Here is a 24,594-nt window from a genome sequence, read left to right as displayed (position 1 = left end):
TGTTTAACAAATGGTACCAACAGAACAGCAAGGTGGCTAAACCTGGTACCGTCTCCCCAGCATACCTTCTGTGCACTGCGTGGGTTACTCAGCTCCACATATATGCCACTAGATTCTAAAACAGGAAGATTAAGAGGACAAGACAAAAATGGGTCCCTGCAGAGTATCACTTTATAATAAAACTAGACTTGGCGGAGGTCTCAGGGAAGTCCAACCAGGACACAGTTTAAGAGCAAGGGGAACTTTTTGTTGACAAAAGGTCTCTGCCACCTCTGTCACGACTGGGAAGGGAGGCAGATCCACCTTTGGGAAACAGACTGCTCATCCCACATAGACTCAAGTGGCAAAGGCCTGACTGCATGTGTCTCCCCAAGAGAGGGAGGCTTGGGTCAAACACTACAAGCAGATCAAGTCAAAATCTGGCCATCTTCCCAAAGCATGGAGTCAGAGGAGGGCAAGTGCAGCTGTCCCCAGGGTCACACAGGACCGACTGCTACCTGGCTGTCACTCCCCAGACTCCCATTTCAGTAAGGAGAGTGCTCAGCGGCAGTAGCAGAAACACAGACTTTTGGGTGGCTTAAGCAGAGAGGGGTTTTTTCGCCTCACGCTACAGAAAGTCCAGCATGAGCAGCCCAGAGCTGACGCAGTGGCTCAGCCATGCGGCCAGGGACACTACATCCCTCCTCCATCCTTAGCTTCTTGGCTTGTCACTTCATGGTTGTCAGCAAGAGGCTGCAGGCTCCCTACCCCAGCCCCAGCTTCAGGTTCATGCTCAAGGCAGGATGCTGTCTACAGACAGGAAGGAGAATAAGCAACTTCCCAAAGACAAGCAAAGGTGAAAGGAGGAGCCCACGGCCTGGGCTGTCAGCCACCTAGATCTCCCAGATATGCAGCTCAATTCCTGCACATGCGTCTCTGACGACACGCAGTATCCACACAATGAATGTTTCATTATCTTTTATCTTGTTTACACCAGCTCAATTTTTTCTTTTTTCCTTTTTTTTTTTTTTTTTGAGATAGGGTCTCACTCTATTGCCCAGGCTGGAGTGCAGTGGCATGATCTCAACTCACTGCAACCTCTGCCTCCTGGGTTCAAGCAATTCTCCTGCTTCAGTCTCCCAAGGAGCTGGTACTACAGGTGCATGCCACTATGCCCAGCTAAGTTTTATATTTTTATTAGACATGGGGTTTCACCATGTTGGCCAGGCTGGTCTGGAACTCCCGGCCTCCAGTGATCTGTCTGCCTTGGCCTCCCAAAGTGCTGGGATTACAGGTGTAAGCCACCACATATTTCTGTTATCTGTATTATTCAAAAAGTGCTGTGTAATGCATCGATGAGGTCAGATTCACCTATGACGCCCTGAGATACCTCAGGATTTTATGGCCTTTCAGCTCTATGCTGAAGACCATTTTTTTTTTCTTTTTTTTTTTTTTTTTTTTTTTTGAGATCGCTCAGGCTGGAGTGCAGTGGCGTGATCTTGGCTCACTGCAGCCTCCACCTTCCAGGTTCAAGCAATTCTCCTGATTCAGCCTCCCAAGCAGCTGGGATTACAGGTGCCCACCACCACACCCACTTATTTTTTGTTTTTGTTTTAGTAGAGATGGGGTTTCACCATTTTGACCAGGCTGGTCCCGAACTCCTGACCTCAAGTGATCTGCCCACCTCAGCCTCCCAAAGTACTGGAATTGCAGGTATGAGCCACCACATCTGGTTGAAGGTCCATTTCTTAGCATTTCTATAATTATGGCTAATGGTTTATACCCTAACAATAGAAATGGCAGCTACTATTTATTGAATATATGCTATATGCTATGTGTACTGTTTAGGACATTTTACATTCATACTTTTCATCCTGACCTAACCTTGACAAGTAAATGGTCTTATACATAAGGTCCTTGATGCAGAGAGAAGGGACTTGGCTGAAACGGAGCCACTAAGAATGAGAAAAAGCTACATTGGCCTGACACCAAGCTCATTCTCCCTGCTAGGGTTTTTCAAAGTGTGATCCGAAGTCCATCTGTATTAAATTTACACTGGGTATTGTTAACAATTCAGATTCCTGAGTCTTTTTTTTTTTTTTTTTTAACACAAACTGAATTAGAATCTCTGGGGTTGAGACTAGAGGGTAGAGTTGGGAATCTGCAGTGTAAATAAGTTTCCTGGATAATTTTTCTACATGTTAAAGCTTAGAAAACACAGCCTCTGTCCTCTTAGGGGCTCTCCAATGGTTAGTACCTGCTGGGATGTTTCATGGAGCCAATAGTAGTATAAAGAAAAATAAAAATTAAAAATAAGAGGCCCAAGTCACGCTGTTGAAAAGAAGCAAAGAGACTTCTTTTGCTTACTGCATTTACTTTAGAAAACCTTTAAGTTCTTTCCCCTGTCTTTGAAAAGCATATCAATCCTTCTGAAAACTACCTAGGTCTTTGACATGCCTTATGGCCCAGGAATGTCTTTCCCAAGGACCTGAGAGCTATCTTTTTGAGAAGCAATCATCAGGGAAGATAGTGCCCATTTCTCAGTTTCTGCAGGAAGGTAGGAGCCTAGCTTCCATGGGTGCCTTGTTCCAATTTACAAAACTACCTTCTGCCACAAAGACAGGAGTTTTGCTTTTCTTCTGGATAAAGCCAAAGGGCTAACACAGACAGTCACCCCAGTTACCAGGAAAAGTTAGAATGAAGTACCTATAACAAATGGCGCCATCAAGCCCTCTTGCTTGAGGACTAGTTATTGTGTCTTTTGAAAACACTTGCAATGGGTGTAACTGCTTGGCTATAGAAGGGGATGAGATTCCTTTCTGTCTTTGAAATCTCTTAGTGGATTGCCTGTGATGTGTTATCACATTCTGGTTTATGCTTATTCAGTAATACAACTGTTTTCCTCTCTTCTACCTTTGTGGAGAGAAATTCTGGGGTAAGAGAAGATTTTGTTTTTAACTCTACTTCCCCAACAGTAGCAATGTTCCCACAAAGTAGGACAACAAAAAAATGTTTTGAATGCCTCCTAAATCAACGTGGTGGAAAAAGTCCCTGGAAAAATGGTATGCTTCACGGCCATGTCGGGGCCAAGATAACATAAAGCGCAAGAAACATGGACCACAAGCCTCATCTCACCTGTGCAGCGCACTCACCCTTAGGCTGTGGAGAAATGTCCTCAAAAGAACCACCTCAGTGTTTTCATCTGTGAACTGGGATTCCATAACAAGACAAAACCACATGGACACTGAAGCCATTTCCCTACACAAGATTCCTGTGAAATTGATTACCCGTGAAAAGGTCAAGTTAGAATGAAGCTGGGAAAGATACTTGTAAAAGCTCATTTCAGGAAATAACATTCAATAGAATAAGATGATCAAGTCCAGAAAGGTTAAAACTGACAACTTCCACCCACATCCTTCCCTGAAAACCCACTTCCACCTCCCGAACTCTCCAACCCCCTAGGGCAGATTTTCCTGTGAAAGCTGACCAGGCCCGGGTTCTCTGCGTCAGCTCATGCTGCCGGTTAGGGCTGGTGAACTAACCCCACCAGCAACTGAAGGGAGGCTGAGCCAGGGACACAAAGGCCATCAGGGATGGAAGCATTTACTTTCCCTGAAACTACAGAAAAAGAGATTTCTCCCTTCTGCCATTCTAGAGTTTTCATCTGCAAGGCAGATAAGGGGAAACGTAACTGGAGGAACAGAGGGAAGTGAGAGTCAGGAAGATTCTGGGAGTCTTTATGTTTGCTCTTTGGTTCTGCCCTCAGTTATTTTAGTGCTATGTGGAGAAATCAGCTGAAGCAAAGAGAAGATGGTGTGAGAACACAGTTCTCAGAACCCCACCAGAGGACGAATGGAGAAATGAGTATTATTTATCTTTTTTCTTTCTTTCTTTTTTTTTTTTTTTTTTTTGAGATGGAGTTTCCCTCTTGTTACCCAGGCTGGAGTGCAATGGCGCGATCTCAGCTCACCACAACCTCCACCTCCTGGGTTCAGGCAATTCCCCTGCCTCAGCCTCCTGACTGGCTGGGATTACAGGCACACGCCCCCATGCCCAGCTAATTTTTTGTATTTTTAGTAGAGACAGGGTTTCACCATATTGACCAGGATGGTCTCGATCTCTTGACCTCGCGATCCACCCACCTCGGCCTCCCAAAGTGCTGGGATTACAGGCGTGAGCCACCATGCCCGGCCTATTTATCTTTAGAATAAGAATGTTCACACATTTACATAAGAAAATCATAATGTTGTCTTTATGAAATAAACATTTTAGAGTGCCAACCATGTGCCAGGCAGGGTACTAGGTGCCAGGAACTAACAGGTGAACTAGTTAAACACACTTCTGCCCTCCTAAAGCTTACAGTGCAGTTAGGAACACACAAACAGTCCAACAAGGTAACAATCCCAGTTGCAATGAACACCGAAAAAATCACTGAAAGGCTGAAATGAGAATGACTGGAAACCCCTTTCTGAGTGAGGGCAGCTCAGAAAGGCCCCTCTAGGTAAGGCACTGGTGCTGTTAGGCTGAGAGTCAGCATCCCTGATAGGACATGATGAAATGGCACTTCACATCCTCCCAACATGAGAAATCGTGAGAAAAACAGCAGAAAGGCCAAAACTGAGGAGCAGTCTACAAAATACCTGACTAGTACCCATCATACTGCCAGGGTCATGAAAAACAAGGAACATCTGAGAAGCTGCCTCAGCACAGAGCTGAGGAAGAAGGCGTGACAGCTAAATGCAGGGTGGAATCCTGGATGGGGTCCTGGAAAGGAAAAGGAAAGTAGTGGAAAAACTAGCAAAACCCAAGTAAATTCAGATTTCAGACTAACATCCCAGTGTTAACTACTGAGTTTTGACAGATGCACAGTAGGAGACATAATGAACATCAGGATAAGCTAAGCAAAGGGTATGTAATATTTTTGTGTTTTTGGTTGGGGGAGACGGAGTCTGGCTCTGTCGTCCAGGCTGGAGTGCAGTGGCACGATCTCAGCTCACTGCAACCTCCACCTCCTGGGTTCAAGCGTTTCTCCTGCCTCAGCCTCCCGAGTAGCTGGGACCACAGGTGCATGCCGCCATGTCCGGCTAATTTTCTGTATTTTTAGTAGAGACAGGGTTTCACCCTGTCGCCCACACTGGTCTCGAACTCCTGAGCTCAGGCAATCCGCCCACCACCTAGCGTCAGCTAGGATTACAGGCATGAGCTACCACACCCAGTCAGTATACAATATTTTCTATAACACCTCTAGAACTTTACTGTGAATCTGAAATTTTTCCATAATTTTGAAATGTATTTTTTAAAATTCAAGGATGAAAACACACTAGCCCTGCAAAGATGGTACATGTCCGTGTCCTAGTGTGCACGGGATCCTGTTCTGAGTGCTAAGGATCCAGTAGCGAACAGTCTTCTAGTTACTGAATCTTTTTTCATTCAGAAAAAAAGAGCCATACTTGGCACACAGTGCTTGCCAATTTTTAACCAGCCAATGCTGTGATGTATTTCTTCCTCTCCTGCATCTTCCAAAGTAAGCTGAACTGGTTGGCTCCAATCACTTAAAATTTTTTGTTTCCATTATTTTCCACAGTCAATTAAAAACTCTTAAACCCATAAGCATACTATGAAAGAAGGAAACAGGAAGCAGTACTGACTTCATCTCTCATTTAAATTACCTGCAGCCAAAAGAAACGCATGTTTGCTGTCTCTTAATGTTTTCTATTAAATGTATAAAAGACGTGATAAAGTTTCTTTACGAAAAGTCCTGAGTTTGCATTTTCACTCACTTGCAATTCAATTAAAGTATAAACATTGAAAGAAAACTTTCTCTGTGCTTTTAAACACAGGAATGGACTACTTGCCCAGAGCCTGGGGAAATTCAAGTCCTTGACTCATTTCTGATTTAACTCTAGGATTGGAGTCTTTGCCATTGAGTATAACAGTGACAGCTCATCTTAGGTTTCCATTTAGATGCACGTGCTTCTGTCCTGAGAAGAAGTGTTCAGCCCCGGCTTCACCTGATGTTTCCAACTAATCCTTAACCGCCCCAAAACTGATTCCAAAGAGGGCGACACAGGCAAACTGTCTGTCCCTCTCTCAGGACAATGTCAATAATGTGTCCACTTTGGGCACTTGGCATATAAGTGCAAACTTCAGCCTGAGGCCAATCAAATTTTTTAGCCAGTAGATAGACAAATAAAGCACGCAATTAAAAAAATTTTAAAATAAGATAAATAAATAAGACATGTTACGTGGAACTCCTTGGTTGAGTCCGCTTTGGCTGTGCCCAAAGTGTGGAGGAGAAGTTACAATAAGAGAGGGTCAAGATTAGCAATCCTTTCTTGATGGAGAGAAGGTGTTTCTTGGTACTGACTGTGTGGTCCTCCTCCACTCCACTCCGGAAAGGTAATGCCAACAGTTAATTTAAGCTTTATAACTGTCAGACAGCAACCATGTGCAGCAGTCTACTGGGCACTGTCCAGTGCGCTGCTGTAAGAGTGGTCCTGGGAAGAGGTGACCCTACGAGATGACGAACTGTGTCTTGGATATCCCCTCTCTGCTTTACCCTCCCCTCTCTCCAATCACCTCCAGTCTTCACTTACAAAACAAGACCACAACCCAACTATCTGTAAGTCAATCTATCACTGCTGAGGGAGGAAACATTCTGGGACAAGGAAACACTAATATAAGACAAGGCTGAAATAAAAAGTTAGTGTGTGGACGCTGATTTGCCACCAATGATAGAACCTGGGTTTCCTCTCCGCTGGGTAGAGCTCTGACACTAACTTTGAATTCTTTCGTTCTGCATTGTCTCTGGCTCTCTAATGTGAAGGACCTGGAGACTAGTTCTGCTTTTCATTTTAAACACAAAAAGCACTTGCTGGCTGAAATAGTCATCTGTTACTGGCATCCCACTTTTCCCTTTATAATCAGTCCAAAAATGTGTGTGTGTGTGTGTGTGTGTGTGTGTGTGTGTGTGTGTGTGTCTGTGACAAGCAGAAATCTCAGCTGTTTGCTTTGCAGCTATCAAAAGAATTTAGAACAGAGCTTAGAGGGGATTGGGGAATGACATAAATCTGTTGGTTTCCATGCAGGAGTGAATCAGAGGAGGAGGTAGCGCCCTTGAAAAGATACAGATTCAACATGAGAACATTTCTCTACTTTCAAGGTGGGTGCTCGTGGTGTCTGCTGTGCCCTCAATCGCAGTGAGAATAAAGTTGAAAGAAAATGTCCTTTTAGGGCTTACTGGAACAGCCAGTTCCATGTGGCTCCCGATGGCAAGGAAAATGAACTAAGGGGTACACACTGTTAGCTACCTACATAATATCTATTCCTCCTTCTTCCTGCTAATAAAAGCCTTAATTTTGACCAGAGTTAAAATATGTCCCATCCCACAGAATAAATTTGGACTAGTCTAAATCGATCACGGCCATCCCGTTGCCAACTTTCCCAGACGTTTCTGTATCAAGGGATGGCCATATGACCCAGTTCTGGTGATGACCTGTCAAGGGAAGTCAGGCAGGGGCCTTCGGGGAAAGTTTTACTTTCCTAACAAAAGCAAGAGACACGCTTGGCACTATCTTTCTTTTTCCCTTTTCTTCCTGCCTTGAACACAGATGTGATGTTTAGCTGGAAACTTTTGCTACCCCCAACCCAGGAAAAAAAAGGCTGAGAGAATCTTAGACATGCTGGCTCTAATGTCATTGAGCCAGTGAGCTGCTAGTGTCAGCTCGTTACATGAAAACAATAAACCTGTAGTCAGGGTTTCTTTATGCACTTGAGAAATCATTCCTGGATTTACATATTTGCTCATCTTCTATTGCTTTGATAGAATAGTATAGAAAAGTGGTTTCTCTTGAGGAATATCCATCCTTAAATCTATCTTTATTTGGGATTGCCTTTATAATCCATTATCTGTTCAGCTTTAAAGTTCACGTTTCCATGATGCCACAAGAACCTGTTCTAGTGAGGGACCAACTTGTAAAGAAATGACAGCCGTGTTTTTCCCCACAGCTCAGAACTGTCTTAATCAAGATAAGCAAATAGTTGGAGTCCTCTGCTCACCCCTGACCCCTGGACTCCCCACCACCCTTACTAGTCTGCCTTAGCTACACACAGAGAAATGGTTTTCAAAGCCAGTTAACGCCATGGTGCTCAGGTGCAGAAGGAAAAAATTACCCTCAGTAAAGACAAATCTAAAAGAACTGCCGGTAAGAAGAAGGTGGATCTTAACATTAATGTCACAGCAGGAATGTTTGTGCAAGAGTATTCTCCTGAAAAGTCTGCAGAATGAAAGGTGCTGATATCTTCAGTAACTGACAAAACAGAGAAGACAGTCAACCATTTTGGACTCAGGGTCATATATAGGCAAACAAGCTGTTCATCTGGTGATAGACAGTCTAGCATCAACTATAGATGACTACCCCCTGTCAAGTGGCCGCACACATCCTATGATCTCTCTGAGAGAGCTGCTAGAAGACTTAAGGGCTGTGTGCCCTGAAATACACTGCCAACATATAGTAGGTGCTCAGTAAATATTTGTTTAATGAATGAACATTTTCCGATTTGAAGGGACAGAAAGCCACTAGCTTCTGCAAAGTGACACTGGCCATATGTCAGTTTATATAGAAGAAATATGTGAGCAAATGGAAATGACAGTTTACCCAGACCATGATGAGATGAACTGGCTTCCGATGACACCCGCATTGAACCTGTAGGAAGTAGCTTATACGTACCCAAGCATTTTGTTGGAAAACGGGGATAATTTTCAGGGAGCATGATAATTAGACTCTGGAATTAGACTATCTGGGTTCAAACTCAACCCCATCCCTTTTTCTTTTTCTTTTTTTTTTCTTTTTTCTTTTTTCTTTTTTTTTTTTTTTTTTTGAGACAGAGTTTCACTCAGGCACCAGGCTGGAATGCAGTGGCATGATCTCGGCTCACGGCAACTTCCACCTCCCAGGTTGAAGTAATTCTCCTGCCTCAGCCTCCTGAGTAGCTGGCCTACAGGCACATGCCACCATACCCGGCTAATTTTTGTATTTTACTAGAGACAGGGTTTCACTATGTTGGCCAGGATGGTCTCGATCTCTTGATCTCATGATCCACCCCTCTCGGCCTCCCAAAGTGCTTAGATTATAGGCGTGAGCCACCATGCCTGGCCTGAACCCTACCCCTAACAGCTGTGTAACCTTTGGAAATACTAAGTGTCCAAAATTGCTAAGTTTCAATTTCCTATGCAGTACAAGATAGAACAAGAATAGTAATGACCACAGAATCCATTTATGTGAGGATCAGATGAATTAATCTACGTGTAGTGCCAATGTACGGCAGCCACTCAATAGATAGTACCTATTTTCGTTGTTGCTAGTTTCCTCATTGGCGGCAACTAACTTATTCACCCATCAAACTCAACCATCAATGGAGAATTCACAATCTCTCTTTTGCTTTAATTCAAAAGACTTTGATTTTTAAATTTAATTAATTAATTATTTGAGACAGAGTCTCACTCTGTCCCCCAGGCTGGAAAGCAGTGGCATGATCTCGGCTCACTACAACCTCTGCCTCCCAGGTTCAAGTGATTCTCCCGCCTCAGCCTCCTGAATAGCTGGGATTACAGCCACACACCACCACGCCCAGCTAATTTTATGTATTTTTAGTAGAGACAAGGTTTCACCGTGTTGGCTAGGCTGGTCTCCATCTCCTGACCTCAGGTGGTTAACCTGCCTCGGCCTCCAAAGTGCTGGGATTACAGGTGTAAGCCACCGTGCCCAGTCCTATTTAATTTTAATATGAATGATTTGGCCTATTCAGATCTTATGTGGAGTCTCTAATGATTACTAGCAGTAGTTTGGTGCTCTCAGAAGAAAGTTCCAAGACATTAGTCATTCAGCCCAGGGGGCTTGGATTTACAAAACAAGTGGGCTCCCTGGCCGTGGCGTGCCACTGGGCTGTGGTCTGTGCTCAGGACAAAGGAGGAGCCTCACCAGAACCTTAGAAAGAGTCCAGTCAAAGGGCTGCACAGGGCGCCCTGCACGTCTTTGCCCCTCCCCGATCAGTACTCCATAGCATCGGATAATGCCATCTAGGGAAACACATTCATTTATCTCATGTGCTTTCCTTGGCATTTTCATTTATTTATTTTTATTTCATTTTATTTTTCAACTCTTATTTTAGATTCAAGAGGTACACGTTCTCATTTGTTACATGGGTGTACTGCGTGATGCCGAGGTTTGAGATACAAATGATCCTTTCACCCAGGTACTGAGAATAGTACTCAACTATTCAGTTTTTCAGCTGTTGCCCCCATCCTTCTCTCCTCCCTCTAGCAGTCTCCACTGCCTGTTGTTTCCTTGGCATTTTTAGATTCATTAGGAACTCTTCTCCCGGCCAAAGAGCGATTCATTTTCAAGAAGTGGCTCTCCATGAGCAAGTTACTACAACCTAGAAAGCAGTTCAATCATGGCTGAATGCATCTCATTTCCCTGCTCATTTGTTTGTTTATGTCTCCTCCCACTGGAATGTTACATTCCGTGAGGACAAGGATTATTTCTGTCCTGGCCTCGTAACATAGTACTTAGAAAACAAGTGTTGCTTTATGTATATATGCTATTAGTAATGATTACGGTATAACTGTATTTTTTTTTTTTTTTTTTGAGATGGAGTTTTGCTCTTGTTGCCCAGGCTGGAGTGCAATGCGCGATCTCAGCTCACCACAACCTCCGCCTCCTGGGTTCAGGCAATTCTCCTGCCTCAGCCTCCCGAGTAGCTGGGATTACAGGCACAAGCCACCATGCCCAGCTAATTTTTTGTATTTTTAGTAGAGACGGGGTTTCACCATGTTGACCAGGATGGTCTCAATCTCTTGACCTCGCGATCCACCCGCCTCGGCCTCCCAAAGTGCTGAGATTACAGGCGTGAGCCACCGCACCCGGCAACTGTATTTGTTAATTAGAATTATAAATAACAATTTTATAATTAAATATAGTATAACTATATTTATTAATTATAATCCAGCCCCTTGGAGGCAACCTGCCTTTTTTCTTGTCTGTATCCTCCACTGGACTATAATTAATAATTATAGCATATATATGGAGGAATGAATGAACAAATCACAGGGAACACAGAAGTTGTACACTATGTCTACTAATTCAGAGTTGCACAGATAATTGGAAAGTTTTTCTTCATTATTATGATCCTCATAAAAACAGCTTCAGATTATTAAGCACCTACTAAGTGCCAACACTATTGTGCATATTACACATCTCATTTAATCATCACAAGCCATATGGCACACATTACTATTCCCACTTTCCAGTTAAAAAAACTGAGGCTTAGAGAAATTATTCGCCAAAGGTTTCCAGTTGCCCTTAAGATGGGACTTACTCAATTTTCCTTTTTTTCCCTGTCTAATTTTTTTTCTTATTTGACAAGTAAAAAATGTATGCATTTATGGTATACAACATGATGTTTTGATATATTTATACACCGCAGAATGGCTAAATCAAGGTAATAAATATATGCATTATCTCACGTGCTTTTCTGTGGTGAGAACACTTAAAATCTACTTTTTTGGCAAGATTCAAGTATACAATATTTTGTTATTAATTACAGCCACCGTGATGTACAGGTCTGAAATTTCTTAACATGGTTTACAACTCTAACCTCATCTTTCATGGCTCAAATGCTAATCTAATGCTTCATTCTCTTCAGTTAGAAATATGACAAAGTGGACTAAAGAGAGTTTATTTTTTTACCTAGGAATTCTGGAAGTAGGAAATGTGGGGCTGTGACAGTGGCCCTGTGATATAAGCAAGACCCCAGGCTCTTCCCATTTTTCCTCTCCACTGTCCTGGTACATTGTGTTGTTACTTCATGGTCGCAAACAGCAGCTGTCCTGTATCTATTCTGTCAGCACTCACAGTGAGGAAGAGGAGAAAGGGTAGAGATCCGTGCTAGCCAAGTGTTCCTCCTGAATCATGAAACAAAAAAACTTTTCCAGAATCCCTCCAGAAAACTGTGCTAATGTCTCATTGACCAGAGCTGTATCACATGGCTATCATTAGCTGCAAGAGAGTCCCCTATGACAGAGAGTAGAGAAGAAAAAAAATGATAGAAATAATGTTCAGGTTAGCCAATCAACAATATCTGCACTCAACCATCCAGAGCTACCGTCAGAGTTACAAAACGGCAATGTTCTTATTCCTAGAGCCTTGCCCATGTTCTTCCTTCTTTTCTCTTTAGCTTGATGTGTTTCCTCTTCTTTGGTATCTTCCCTGACACCTCCCACCACCAAGAGTGGGTAAACGCCCTCCTATCAGTTTTCTTAACTCCTTGGAAGCTACCTGCCTTTTTTCTTGTCTGTATCCTTCACCGGACCAAACTCTTTGAAGGTGGGACCAAGTATTTTCATCACCGTATCCTAGCATCTATCACAGTGTCTAGCACAATAAGCCTTTGTTGACTGAACGACGTGACAAAGCAAGGGGTCAAATCAGGTCACTCCAATGCCAAAGTCCACACGCTGTCTGTCATGTAATACTATGAAAAATAAAACAACAGATTTTAGAGATCCATTGTAAAAACTCTCCAGCCTCCCCTTCCAAGACGCCGTAAGAGTTTTATTGCTTATCATCATCATCCTCATTATCACATTTCTCTCTTGCCCTCTAACAGAGGACCCAGAAACATGGAGAGGAACCAAAAGCTGGACAGGAGGACAACAGAGCCTGAAAAAACAGCCAAAATGAGTGACCAGTCTCCAAGAAAAACTGAAACTGAATACAACGACAACAAAAAATATTTGAAAGTTCAAGGAGGATGCTCTGGCATACCTAACTGTAGCCCCAGCACTAACTGGCATTTGCTTTCTATTTTTCCATACATATTTAGTGTTTATAGACCAAAGCTCATGTTCTGTGATTTCTTTTAAATGACTTCCAAATGCATTGTGATCACTCAAAGGTAATCGTTCATTCAGATGAAATGTACACCTAACAGCTAGAGCTTTCTCAAGCAGAAAAGGCCCCTCAGAGATGGCTGAGAAAATGTTATGCTCAACCTGTGCAATGTTATTAGAAAGAAAGGAAATTTTTTTGTCATCTGCTGGCAAGATGCCATTCCCCCACCTGTCCCTCGCATCCCACGTGAGGGCCAAACCATCACTATCACACTTTCGGCCACCACAATGACAGAAATGATTACCGTCACCTGGGACAGTCTAAGTTCTGGGTTGGTTTTTTGTTTGTTTATTTCTGTTTCGGCATTTTAATTTGGTCACTATAGGTTATTTTCTTTCCTTCCCCCACCCCCGCCGTATTTCCCCGATTCAACACTCAAACCTCATACATGTTAAACAAGTCATCCTCTTTTTTGTTTCAGCATATTTTTAATGAGAAGAAACCATATTTTCCATGGTGACTTAAATATGCCCACAAACGCTTTGCTATGTGAAATATGTTCACGCCTCCTTTCAAACAAGGAAGCCTCATTCCCCTTCCCTCTGAATGTGGGCCAAACTCCATGACCCATTTGTGACCAACAGAATAAAATAGAAAGGACGGTATATAACTGGGAGGCGAGGTTTGTACAAGGCACTGTGATCTCTCCTCTCTCTCTCTCTCTCTCTCTCTCTCTCTCATATTACTTGCTCTGGGAGGAGCCAGCTGCTGCGTAACAAAGACACTCAAGCCTTGTGGAGAGATTCTCATAGACAGAAACTGAGGCCTCCTGGCAACAGCTACATAAATGAGCTCAGAAACAGATCCCGCAGTCTCAGTCAAGCCTCAGATGACTGCAGCCTCAGACTACTGACTGCAAACTCATGAGAGACCTTGAGCCAAGATCATCCAGTTAAACTGCTTCCAATTTTCTAATGCATAGAAATAAATATATTTCTGTTATAAGAAATAATAAGTGTTTATTGTTGTAAGGCATTAAGTTTGGGGATGATTTATTGCATAAGAATAAATCACTAATTCAACTACATTAAAAATATATACAATTGGGCAGGACACAGTGACTCATGGTTGAAATCCCAGCACTTTGGGAGGCTGAGGCAGGCAGATCACAAGGTCAGGAGATCCAGACCAGCCTAGTTAACACAATGAAACCCCATCTCTACTAAAAATACAAAAAATTAGCCGGGCATGGTAGCACGTGCCTGTAGTCCCATTTACTTGGGAGGCTGAGGCAGAAGAATCGCTTGAACTCAGGAGGCGAAGGTTACAGTGGGCCAAGATCATATCATTGCACTCCAGCCTGGGCAACAGAGCAAGACTCCATCTCAAAAAAAAAAGAAATACACATACACACACACACACACACACACACATGCACACACATATATATATACACAATTATCACCAAAAACCCATCATCCTAATATGGTTTCCATCTTTGCATATTCTCTTCCACATGTAAGTGCTTTATTTAATTGTTATCATAAGCTATTACAATTCTTATTCTGTCATATTTTCATATTTAAACATATCCTTTGCTGTTATGTCTTTACAGTTAACATTTTTAATGTTTAAATAACTCTTGATCATGTGGATAAGCCATAATTTTTAAGTCATTTCCATAATATCACACATTTCAGTGGTTTTCAGATTTTTTTCTATTAGAACTTTTACTGCAGTGAATATCCTTGAATATATAGCTTTTTGCTTCTCTTATTTGGTTAAGATAAACTTTCTATATTTGAATTACTGGCAGAAAAAGTATGAACATCTTTATGCCTCTCATTAAATAATACTGTATTTTCTTTTCAAAACAAGTATCAGTTTATCAGCAATGAGTAAGTGTACCAGCTACACTACAATCATCATTTTTAAAATATATATTTTATTACACTTTACACTACAACCATAATTATATTACAATCATTTAAAATTGTGCTAAAAGGTACAAAATTGCATCTCAAGTTTGCTTTAATTTAACTTTCTTTTGTAGGGTGTCTTTTTTCCATATATAATTATTGTTTCCACTTTTGTGAATTATCTCCTCCTATATTTTATGATTATCCTAGTTTTAGGTACACTTTTCTTATAAATTTGGCTGGAAAATTACAGATTAGAAATACTAAGCTTGTATAATCTTTAATTAAAATGTTTTTCCAGTCAGTTGTCCATTTATACAAGTTTGCTTTTCTCAGTATACAAAAATTCATAATTTTTTAGATTCAAATATATCAATACTTCTCTGTTATTCCTTCCAATGCTTCCTAGTACTGCATAGCTAAGAGTTCACATTCTCCCTCTGACCTGAACGGCTATTTTCTTCTAGTTTCTCTAAAATTTATGAGGAAGTGTTTCATTTTGTTTTGTTTGAATCCCAGATCCATCAGGAATTTTCATTTTAATACCGTAAAATGTAGATTTTTTTTTCAGAATTGTTATTTATTATTTTTAATTAAAAATAGTTCACAGTAACTTGGTTTTTAAATTCCTACAGTATTTCTAGGGCTAAGTGATGATCACTGAATTGTCACCAAAACAATGGCAAAGAATGACATAACCAAGACCTGCGATAGACTCTGGAACTGGAGACTTCTTCCCTTTTTCCTTTACGTCCATTAGCAGAGACAAGTGCTGCTGGGAGACCGGGCTCCTCCCTAGCCCAAGGGGGTGAATCATGATTGGCCCAAGCCAAATATTTTCTTTTTTCGTGACTGATTTAGGCTTGTGTTTGTTTTACGTTGCTGGCCAATGATATGTGAGGAAAAACCTGCCTGGGTGTCTCTGCCAATAGCCTTTCTCACTGAACAGAAAGAGACATACAGAAAGAAAGATCCGTCTTCCATCAAAATGGCTACCTGCTTGTGTCTAGAACATATCAGGAAGCTTGCAACCATAAAAACACAAGTCAGAGAACAAATGCTAAAGATGATGGAGCAGACAGATGGCAAGTCGGGGTATTAGATGATGGTGCTGCACAACTAAATTAACTGATTTTAGCACTGCCCTACCTGAAAACGTCTTCTTTAACGGAATATGTATTCCTATCATTATGGCACTTTCAGATATCTTTTCTGTTATTTTAATCATCTTTTCTGTTATCTTAAATTTTAAAACCTCTTTAGTATTTTTCCCCTTGCTCATCGATTTCTCACACACCATCTAGAAATGACGTCACAGGTTTAAGTTCCTGATTCTTAAATTCCAAGAGGTGAAAAGCCAGAGCATATCTGGGAGAGTGTATTCTGTGAGCCTCCCGGTTCTCAGGAGACTGGGTCTTCACTGCCCTGAGAGCCTTTGCCAACTCTGTGTTGCTCCCACATTCCAGTGGTGCCTTTGTACTCTGGGCCCTTTGGCTTCTTTCTCAGTTACAAAGTGCACCTGTTAGAACCCTAAGTACTTACTGGTGCCAACTTTCCCAAAAGGATGAGTTGTAGTGAATAAAAAACACCACTTTTCACCACCATTAAATGCAAATCGCTAGACACCTCCTTATCATCAACAACACAATGAAAACTGAATACTCTGCTAACAAGATTTTGATAATACGAGTCCTCAACTGCCATGTTCTACAAATCCTGCCATAGAGGAACAAGAGTTTGACCAATTAACAACCTTCTTAATAATGGCAAATATATATTCAAACAACCTGAGACTAAATGAAAAATTCAAATAAATCAGATGGTTGATTGACAGCAGTGGTTTTCAAACTGAGCTCCTTAGAACCCTCAGGATTATCTACAGACACCTCAAATGAAGGTGAGGGGGACTGAGGAAATAGCTCAATCCTAGGCCCCTCTTTAAATGAAATATCTGCTTTTTTTTTTTTTTTTTTTTTTTTTTTTGAGATGGAGTCTCGCTCTGTCGTCAGGCTGGAGTGCAGTGGCACAATCTCAGCTCACTGTAACCTCTACCACCCAGGATAAAGCGATTTTTCTGCCTCAGCCTCCCAAGTAGCTGATATTACCAGCACCCACCACCATGCCCAGCTAATTTTTGTATTTTTAGTAGAGACAGGGTTTCACCATGTTGGCCAAGCTGCTCTTGATCTCTTGACCTTGTGATCCGCCTGCCTTGGCCTCCCAAAGTGCTAGGATTACAGGTGTGAGCCACTGCCCCTGGCCAAAGCTCTGCTTTTATCTATATTTTTAATATATTGGTTTTATACAATATTCAACTTGATAAAAAGGCGTTCTTGTTGTTGTGAAACAGTAGTTGACACTCTTAATGTTTGGAGGCATAACAAACAATAAAATCTTCACAAACTTTATAGCAAAATAAACAACCAGAGCATTAAGGGAAAGACAGGAAGGCAGAAGATACTATCTCTTTTTTCTTGTTGTTTTTAGTATAATTACTTAATGAAAGGTCAACATATATGTGTGTTTTTCATATAAGAACTGGAACAGATGAGACTTTCATTATTGGATCTCTGGGCTATATTTGGTCTTCTTGATGTATGTTGGATGATGGGCGGTGGTAAGAAGGAGAAGGCTGGTCTTCACCGTTCCACTTTAATGCAGTAATCTGCCCGCACAAATTACTGGCATAGCTTTCACCACACTGGCACACATAGGCTATTTCTATTGATTTCAAAACTTAAAGAGTCCATGATCTCATCTGAAGTATGCTTTTTAATAGTTCACTCCATTTAAGGACCCATTAAAATGTCAGAACTGTCATAAACCTTGTAAACACTTTGTTACTTTTAATGTCTTCAAAATAATGTATTATTGATAAAAGCTTGGTTCATAATCACATTGCTCCCATTTGACAAAGCTGATACAGTATATGCTTTTTCCACGTCTCAGAACTTGTTCATCCCCCTTCAGCCAAGTTACTGTGCTCCTAGGCCTCCCAGGCTTCCTCCCAAGAGGTCTTTGGAATCCTTTCACGTCCCAAGCCAAGACTCACTTATGGGCTGACTTACTTCAAAGAAGACGCTAGCGCAATTATATGATTATAAATTTGCCTGAAGAATCCACTGACCAGAGAATGCAAAAGTAGGGAGGAGCTGGGCAGTTAGACATCTACGACTAGGCCAGGCGAGCCGGCTCATGACTGTAATCCCAGCACTTTGAGAGGCTGAGGCAGGAGGATTGCTTGATCCTGGAGTTCAAGACCAGCCTGGGCAACATAGTGAGACAACGTCTTTACAAAAACTGGCCAAGTGTGGTGGTGTGCACCTATAGCTCCAGCTATTCAAGAGGCTGAGGCAAGCGAATCATTTGAGCCTGAGTTTGAAGTTGCAGTGAGCCGTGATCATGCCATTGCACTTGACTCTGCCTCTAAAGAAAAAGAAAGGAAACAAAGAGAGAGAGAAGAAGGAAGGAAGGGAAAGAAAGGGGAGGGGAGGGGAGAGCAGAGGAGGGGAGGGGAGAGAAGAGGAAGGGAGAGGAGGGGAAGGAAGGAAGGAGGGTGGGGGAGAGAGAGAGAGGGAAAGAGAGAGAGAAAGAGAGAGAAAAACCGAGAGAGAAAGAGAAAGAAGAAGGAAAGGAAGGAAAGAAAGAAAATGAAGGAAGGAAATAAGGAAATCAATCTACTGCTAGCTGACATGTTGGCTTTTTGGATGTATAAGGCTTTCTCCTTCGGAAATGCCTAGGTATAAACACACAAACTTGATTTCAGGTGCTTTTGCAATGGAGCATGAGTACAAAGAACATATTGGTTTAATTATCAATCGAACCAGTAAAATGAAAAAAATTCTCCAAAATATGGGATTCTCCCTAAAAGTAGAGTTTCCACATAAAATGCAGAATTCCCAGTTAATTTTGAATTTCAGGCAAATGACAAATAATTTTTAGTATGTCCCAAATAATGCATGGGACAAATAAACTTTATGTCAATTATAAATAAATGACAAATACATTTCAGTATGTCCCAAATAATGCATGGAACACATACTAAAGAATGATTTGTCATACAGCTGAAATTCAGATTCTCCTTGGCATCTTGTATTTTTATTTGCTACATCTGGCAATGATACCTAAAAGGTACATTTTAATGCCTCATCTAACTTTAAAAATGCGGATGGGCACAACTGGGTGGTCCAACTTGTGGTTGCCTAGGCCCACACTTTAGAGCAGCTAAATCAGTTTGGAGAACAGTATCTAGGCATTATTTTAAGCTCTCCAGGGGGTTCTAACGGGCATCTAGGAATCAGAACCACGTTGCTAGTCGACATAATGACCATAATGACCCTCTCAGAGAGGCATATCTGAGAAATATCAAAGATGTCTCAGGTAGGGACATATGTGTATTTTTAAAAGCATAATCAACATTTTAATATAAATTTATATTTGAAAAATAAAATGTGTTTATGTTATCATCTACAAAAAAATAAGGATAACCAAGTGATTCAGATCTGGACAGCTAAAAAATAAATAATAAAGCACGGAGCGCAGAACCTGGGGCAAGTCCCAGTGGGGCAGAGCACCTGGGACAGGAGAAAAGCAGTCACAAGACAGAGGCAGGCAGGACTTAATGGGTGCACAGGTGTCTGTCCCAGGTCACAAGGTGACAAAAACCAGAGTTCAGGAACACAGACAACAAGAAGTAGGACCCTGGGCCAAGAAACTAGACAGTCACCAGGCAGGCACCCACAGATGCACAACTGATCACGTAGTTCTGCCGACTGCAGGATTTTGGGGGCATCAATCCCAGCACCCAGCGGGCTCAGAGTTCACAGGTGACATGGGTGTGAACATTTGGCTAGAATGGGAAACAGAGGTACAGAGAAGAGCAACGGGTAAATTCACTTTTCGGAGTGAAATGCCAACTGATCCGCACCTCTGGTGATTTAAAATTAGTTTGACACTTAGAAATCACAGCTTTCAGTCCTGTGTGATTTTTTTTCCCTTGAGACAGGGTCTCACCCCAGTGCCCAGGCTGGAGTACAGTGGTCACAGCTCACTGCAGCCTTGACCTCCCAGGTTCAGGTGATTCTCCCACCTCAGCCTCCCAAGTTCCTAGGATAGCAGGTGTGCACCACCACATATGGTTAACTTTTTATGGGTATTTTTTAGTAGAGACAGGGCTTCGCCATGTTGCTCAGGCTGGTCTCGAACTCCTGGGCTCAAGCAATCAGCCCACCTTGGCCTCCCAAAGTGTTGGGAATACAGGCATGAGCCACCGTGCCCAGCCTAGTCCTGTGTACTTTAAGTAGGGTGATGTGCTCAGCTGGAGTTCTGTTCTTTTCTTTTTTCTCTTTTTTTGGGAGATGGAGCCTCACTCTGTCTCCCAGGCTGGAGTGCAGTGGCACAATCTTGGCTCATTGCAACCTCCACCACCCAGATTCAAGCAATTCTCCTGCCTCAGCCTCCCTAGTAGCTGGGATTACAGGCACATACTACCACGCCCAGCTAATTTTTGTATTTTTAGTAGAGATGGGATTTCACCATGTTGGCCAGGATGCTCTTGATCTCTTGACCTCGTGATCCACCCACCTTGGTCTCCCAAAGTGCTGGGATTATAGGCATGAGCCACCGTGCCCAGACAACCTGAGTTGTTTGCTGAAAAGGAACATAACCTTCTTTGCAGGGCTGTGTAAACAGCATACCCAGAGACAAGTTTGTGCTGAATGCTACAGGCCTAGAGCAGAAGCCAGGCATTCTGAAGTCACCCACTGCCTCGGGAACCACAGAAAGGAGTGGTAAATGTACTACAATGCTCATTGACTGCACAGTAATAAAAGTCATCTTGCACTTTCTAATTCTCCTCCATCTCCATTTTCTGTCCTAGGTCTATATTTTACTGAGATTTCCATTATCCTAATAAAATAACATCCTGCTTTTATGGTCTTCTTCATGCAAAAACCTTACACCACCATCCCCCAAAGGCATAAAAGTAGACCAAAAGCCGTATGGCACTGGAATTAAAGTCAGCATATTGTTGTGTTGTATAATTCACCATTATTACAAATGATTTCTCAGTGATATTATGGTATTAACCCACTCTAGTGTGCAATGATTCATTGTAGTTCTGTTTTTCCTTGAAGCCCAGCCAGCTGTATTTCAAGTAGAGCTCAGCTGAATGTAACCACACAAACATTATATTGCCAGCACCATTCCCCAGCCCAGCCGGCTGACTCATGAAAACTGCATGCTTCAGGCCATCCACAGGGCTACTGGCTCTCAGCACACAAAGAATGCTGCAACCCCATATCTACAAGATTCCATCCTAATTTGTGGAGGTAGTCAGTTCCATCCATCCTTAAAGACAACTGACCTTGTCACTCAAATTATGCTAGAAAATTTTGAGTCCGGTGCCCAGCTTCCTAATTTCTTATTGGGCAAATCTGAAGGTAGTTAATGAAAGTCACAAGAGAGATTGCAGAATTCCTCTCAATGAATGAGGAAGATGTAAATTTGCCTTCCTTTCAAAGAGGGAACTCAGTACTTAACATGTATATTAAACGGCATGTGCTAGGCGCTTCGGGAACCGTGGCTTAGGTGCAGACATGACCAAGTTCAAGAACCACATCACACACAACCAGTCCCGAAAATGGCACAGAAATGGTATCAAGAAACCCCGATCACAAAGATACGAATCTCTTAAGGGGGTGGACCCCAAGTTCCTGAGGAACATGTGCTTTGCCGAGAAGCACAACCAGAAGGGCCTAAAGAAGATGCAGGCCAACAATGCCAAGGCCATGCGTGCACGTGCCGAGGCCATTGAGGCCCTCGGAAAGCCCAAGGAGGTTAAGCCCAAGATCCCAAAGGGGGGTGTCAGCCGAAAGCTCGATCAACTTGCCTACATTGCCCACCCCAAGCTTGGGAAGCGTGCTGGTGCTCGCACTGCCAAGGGGCTCAGGCTCTGCCGGCCAAAGGTCAAGGCCAAGGATCAAAACAAGGCCCAGGTTGCAGCTTCAGCTTCAGTTCCAGCTCAGTCTCCCAAAGGTGCCCAGGCCCCTACAAAGGCTTCAGAGTAGATATCTCTGTCTGCCAACGAGAGGACAGAAGGACTGGTGTGACCCCCGGGACTGCCATCTGCATGGGGCTGGGGTCCTCCTGTGCTATTTGTACATATAAACCTGAGGGAGGAAAAAAAAAAAAAAAAAAAAAACGGCATGCATTAAATAGCATACCTTAAACAACTATGTAGGAAACCATAAGTATACATAAACTACATCACATATGTATGCATATAAATATGTGTTTGTCATCCTGATGACCCCAATCTCACAACTCCCTGGGTTCACCCTGTCTCTTCATATTCAAGTAAAATGATTCAAACAACCATCCTACTGAGAAGGAGACAAGCAGACCTTGATTATGGGAACTGGGAACTAGCCTGGTATGATGAGCCACACCTTGGTGTCTTCTTCTGTTGAACACAAATAACGTTATGGAACATCAGTATCACACAAGGCCACTCTGTGCCCATGATGAATCAAGACATAAACAAGACCACTCCACATGTGTGAACACACACAAAGCAGGAACGTTGTCCAACCCGTGAAATACCAGACGTCCCCCTCTCTGAGCTAACGTGGGCAACAGCTGCTTCTTTACCAACTGTAGTTTCAGCCTCATTCTAGCCTGCCCCATACATAAGATGGTTAAGATATCCAATCATAGAATTATCTCCACTTCCTAACAGCATTCAATTAAAGTTTGCTTCCTTAAAACTTCCCCCAAAATCACCCAACACAAGACCAAAGCCTGCAAGCCTTTATAAATCCATTCACTGAGACGCCCCACAGCTCTCCACAGCGTAAGTTCTCCCCTGCTGCAGCTGCAATGAGTAATAGACCCAAGTTGTTCAACTATTAATACCTATGTGTTCCTGGTGGTGCTTCGCAAAAAGACATTGAGAAATGGAATATCAGAATTTATCCTCGTCTTTTCAGATGTCCTTTCCCCTGGCATATTTGAGAGAAAAGGCTTTACCTAGCTTCCCTACCTGGGTCAATCCCACTTCATGGCTAATCTCTAGATCCTAACCAACACTGTTGGCTCCATTTTAGGAGTTCCGGGACCACTGTCTTTTGCCCTCTTTCTGCAGGACATCACAAACACACGGTTGTGAACCAAAAAAAAAAGCATTTGTGTGAGGATTTGGAAGTAACGGAGTGCAGCATGGAACACGCAACTTGAAACTGAGTATCATACATCCTTGTGCCAACATTCCTCAGTGACTCCCTCACCCCTTCCCTCCACTGCCACCTTCTTTCTCCCAAAGTTTTAAAGAATTTCTCACTATCCGGGTTCTCCTTGCTCCCCAACCTCCATGCCACCAGCTTTGTTTATGTGTTGGTCTGTCCTTTCGTCCTTCTGTCCTCTGAAACCCCAAACTTCAGCTTCTAGCAACCTCTCCCGCATTCCTCTCTTGTTTATTTGCAGAGCCTCCAAACCCTGAGCTCTCTTGCCCACAGAAAGGTGCTGGAAACTTTATGCAAATTGTTTTTCTCGTTCGCATACCCTACCCCAAGCACTCTAGTTGTAGTTGGCATGGAGCTGAGTGGGGTAGTAAGCTGAAAAGTCAACATTTCTATAAAACCACACCAAGGAGGTATATGAATTTTGAAAACAAAAGAAAAAATGTTATTCCTGGATGGAATTCTGCTCTAATCCTACTAGAGTAGTGGCTTTCGAACTTTATTGGTTGAGAACCTCCATAAGAAATAGAGTTACAATGCAACTCAGTATATACACATACAAACATAACAGATGAGAGAGAGACTGAAAGAGAGAGAGAAAAATCTCTCACCCTTACTAAAATGCTCTCTGGACAGGTATGGTGGCTGATGCCTGCAATCCTGGCACTTTGGGAGGCCAAGGCAGGAGGATCGCTTGAGCTCAGAAATTCAAGATCAGTCTGGGGAGCATAGGGAGACCCCATCTCTACAATAACCATAATAAGAATAAATTAGCTGGGCATGGTGGCACACACCTGTGGGTCCCAGTTACTCAGGAGGCTGAGGTGGGAAGATAAATTGAGCCCAGGTGTTCAAGACCAGCCTGGGCAACATAGTGAGATCCCTTCTCTACAAAAAATAAAAAATTCGCTGGGTGTGGTGGTGCATGCCTGTAGTCCAGCTACTCAAGCGGGTGAGGCGGGAGGATCGTTTGAGCCTGGGAGGTCAAGGCTGCAGTGTGCTGTGATCATACCACTGCATTCCAGACTAGGCAACAAAGTGAGAACCTTAAACAAAGTCGTCTCTAAAATATATATATAAATTAGCCTAGTGTGGTGGTGCACACCTCTGATCCCAGCTACTCAGGAAGCTGAGGTGAGAGGATCGCTTGAGCCTGGGAGGTCAAGGCTGCAGTGAGCTGTGTTTACATCACTGCACTCCCACATAGGTAACAAAGTAAGACCCTGTCTCCAAAAAAAAAAAAAAAAAAAAAAGTAAAACACGATAAAAACAAACTGCTCTCTGACATTTTCCTTTTTAATTCTACTTCTTTTTTAATGAAAAAAATTCTAGTTGGCTGAAACCTATTGTGTTGATTTCATTAACCACCAATGGATCTCACATGGTACTTTGAATGTGCTCTCTTAAAGCAACTATCATTTAAAATGACAAACTTTTCTTCACACTATAGTAGGAAGATAGATCCTATGCACGTGCACACACACACACACACACACACACACACACACACACACACTCACCTGAGGTATCAACTGGCAGGTTCTTGAGCCAGAGGAGTAACACAAG

The 24,594-nt window shown here is 42.6% G+C and overlaps 1 pseudogene; it reads left to right on the top strand.

The window, feature by feature from the left end:
- Window positions 1-21,387: 21,387 nt before the first annotated feature.
- LOC101032259 (large ribosomal subunit protein eL29 pseudogene) lies at window positions 21,388-21,858 on the top strand (annotated as a pseudogene).
- The last annotated feature ends 2,736 nt before the right edge of the window (window positions 21,859-24,594 follow it).

This window comes from Saimiri boliviensis, chromosome 1, assembly GCF_048565385.1.
Source record: "Saimiri boliviensis isolate mSaiBol1 chromosome 1, mSaiBol1.pri, whole genome shotgun sequence".
Taxonomy (NCBI): Eukaryota; Metazoa; Chordata; class Mammalia; order Primates; family Cebidae; genus Saimiri; species Saimiri boliviensis.
This window is presented reverse-complemented; position numbering and strand designations above follow the sequence as displayed.